The sequence below is a fragment of the Lagenorhynchus albirostris genome, chromosome 1 (genome assembly GCF_949774975.1).
Source record: "Lagenorhynchus albirostris chromosome 1, mLagAlb1.1, whole genome shotgun sequence".
NCBI classification, from domain to species: Eukaryota; Metazoa; Chordata; class Mammalia; order Artiodactyla; family Delphinidae; genus Lagenorhynchus; species Lagenorhynchus albirostris.
This window is the reverse complement of record NC_083095.1, coordinates 143,014,751-143,017,800: the sequence shown is the minus strand read 5'-3', so window position 1 is coordinate 143,017,800 and position 3,050 is coordinate 143,014,751. Positions and strand designations below refer to the sequence as shown.

At 54.7% G+C, this 3,050-nt stretch overlaps 1 long non-coding RNA gene across 1 annotated transcript; it reads left to right on the top strand.

The window, feature by feature from the left end:
- The first annotated feature begins 1,009 nt into the window (after positions 1–1,009).
- On the top strand, positions 1,010–2,824 carry LOC132532177 (uncharacterized). The gene is made up of 4 exons (XR_009544350.1): positions 1,010–1,055; positions 1,265–1,320; positions 1,981–1,994; positions 2,784–2,824. It is a non-coding gene; the product is annotated as an uncharacterized LOC132532177 (long non-coding RNA).
- Positions 2,825–3,050: the final 226 nt, after the last annotated feature.

Here is a 3,050-nt window from a genome sequence, read left to right as displayed (position 1 = left end):
ATTTTACAGGCATCATTTCATTTGATCCTGCCAACAAACCTGGGAGGTGTGCCCTATTCTGTTCCCTAAGTCCTGCATATGAAGAATCATTAAATCCTCACAACAGCTGGAGCACAGGAGTAAAGGAGCATGGTCAAGGCTGCATAGCTCTGTTCCCCAAGTCCATTTTAGGTGGCTGGGTGCCACTGCCCCTCCAAACAGGGCAGCCCCTTTGATGACAGTGGGTACCTGCCTCAAGGCATAGTCAGGGAGCAGAACCCAGACAACAGAATGGAACCAAATCAAGATGTTGGGGAGAATGAAGTGCAGAGTGAGGAGCAGAGTGAGGGCTCAGAGGACACCACACTCTGGTTTGCCAGCACATCTGGGAAGGACAAGGCAACAGCCATGGCTGCCATATTCCTCATCCAGAGAAGGACTCTGGTTCCTGGGATGGGGACCTGGGCTCTGGAATGTCGGGGCAAACCCAGACAGTGCTGATTCTCATGGAATATGGGAACCAATAAAACAATGACTGGAAAGCAATGATCTGAAAGATATTCTTGCTGTAATTTTTCCACAGAAATATATTATGTAGCAAGCTAAGTAAATTCTTGGAAACCTGGAAACCCCCCAAAACTGGTAGAAGCAACTTTTTTTTTCTTTTTTTACTATTTCATGAGAAAGAGAGAGATAGAGAAAAACCACATTTCTTGGATTTAACTTTGTTCACACAAACTTTGTTTTTTTTAAAAGAAAAACTGGCACCGGTTAACCTAAACATGAAACTGGCACGCCAGTAACTCTTTAAAAAGTTGCCTATAATTGTGTGGCTTGGAAAATTAATTTCTTTCCGGATGAAGAAACCCGAAACAGGTCTTCTAAGTGAAAATTATTGGCAGCCCCCCACCTCCATCCTCACGAGGCAGATGGAACAATGGGCAGGGGCGCGGGGAGCGTGTGGGACGCTCAGCCAAACAAAAGCGCTGCCTGCAACTTGCCTAAAATAGAAAATAAAAGCTAGTACAGCTTCCCGCCTGGCAGGCCCCTCTTTGGAGTGCTCTGTGGAGTAGCAGGTACCTCACGGGACGCCTCCCTGAAGAAGTACAGCGCCCCCGAACCAGTTAAAGCCGAAGCTCCTGCCCCCTGGCTCCCCTGACCTCGGGTTTCCTTCCCACCCGGGGGAGCAGGTTCACTCTCCAGAGTCACCTCCACACGCTCGTGGCTTTTGTTTTGCTCTGCTGAGGAAATTCAAATCACGTTAATGTTCTGGTTCTTTTTACAGAACTTTGGAGAATGATACGTATTACAAGAGCTTTATTTGGAGGACGCACTGGAGAGGTAAGGTGCCCTTCATTGTGGGACAGCCTTGGCTTTGAAGTGTGAAGGACAGGGGTTCAAATCCCAGCTTTGCCACTTGCTGTCCGCGTGACCTTAGCCTCTCAGAACTCCGTGTAAAATGGCGAGAGTCAGTCCTAGCTTGCGGGTACGGTGTGAAGGTCAGCAGCGGGGGTCAGCAAGTGCCGGCCTGCGCGTGCTTAGTACTTAGGGACCTCTGCTTCCGTCCTGCTCCGGCCGAGAGAAGGCAGGTGGCTCCCTCCACCTCCCCAGCTCACCTGAGAGGCTGGCAAAGGGAGGCAGGAGGAGGGAAGGAGGAGGTGGGGGTGGGAGGAAAGAAAGGAACTCGTACTAATCCTCACCTAGTACCTTATTAACGTCCCTAAAGGAATTTGCATTCCCACCGCCCGGCTAATCGTAAACCTGAAGCCCGCATGCCCTCGTGCACTCGCAAAGCGTTCACATGAAATCCACACGGCAAAGTCACACCCTTAAACTGAAGCCGATTTTCCGATTCTGAAAGCTTGACTGTCGCATTTAAAAAAAGGCTTTGTTTTCTTCTTCTCTCGCTCTTCCTCCTTCCTCGCCCGCCCTCTCCTCCTCCCGCTCCCTGTCACCCCCACCTCCCCCGCGCCGTCGCCCCCGGCGCGCACACAAAAGAAGACCCCGAGACCGAGGTACCGGAACCTGCGGGTTTGTTTACGACTTCGGGCATCTCCGCGAGGCGCTGCCCGGCGCCGCCACCTACCGGCGGGAGTCGGCACTACTCCCGGGCGCGGGCCAAAAACTGCCGGCCGATGACCCAACGCCGCAGGCATCTGAGGATAACCTTTCCCCTTTCTTTCCAAGACCAAATAAGGGGGCGCTTCCCTCTGCGTGCCGGGCCTGTGGCGGTTTGGCCAAGGGGCGTGGAAAGGAGGATCCGGGAACGAGGCTGACAGTCCGCAAAACACCGACCACATTGTTCCCGTGGCGGCCGGCCTCCTCCCTCCTTCGGGCGGGCACGGCCCGTGCCCAGGCAGGGCGCTCCCTGCAGCCGCGGGCGCGGGGAGCCGGGTGGGCGGGTGGCCAGGGCCGCCATCCGAGGGACACCCAGCCCCATCGGCAGCACCGCCAAGCCGCTCCCCCCACCCTAAGAAGTGTAGGGCCCGGTGCCCCGGGCCCCGCCCCCTTGCCACACTCCCTGCAGACCCTTCCGGCCAGCGCGGCCGCGGAGCGGGCGGGTCCCTGGGCCCGGCGGGGCACGGGGCGCAGACCGAGGGGAGCCAGACCCGGCTGCCAGGCCTCGGAACCCTGGCATCACCCCCGAGGGAGGGACTCACTGGTGGTTGACAGTGTTTGGTAACCACAGAAACCAAGATTTGACCTATATTTTTGAATATGGCCTCAACTCTAGTTTTCCTTCTAGAAATCAAAGGGAGTCTGACCTGACTTGCTGTTAATTTTCCTCCTGCTTTGTATTCCAGAATGCCACCCAAAAGGTTGGGCAAGTCGGGAGACCTCACTGACTGGTTTGCTGGTGACTCGTGAGGGTGACTGTGCTCCAGGCCAGGAGTCAGTGGCTGCCCCTCTCACTGCCTCCTACCAAACCCAGGTCCCTGCCCAGCGATGGTGGGGACATTTCTGGAGGGCAATTGGATGATGTTTATCAGGATTTTAAATCTGTTTACTATTTCATCCATTTCTAAGTTCTATCCTAGGTAGGTAATGGGGAATATGTATTCAGATGATGG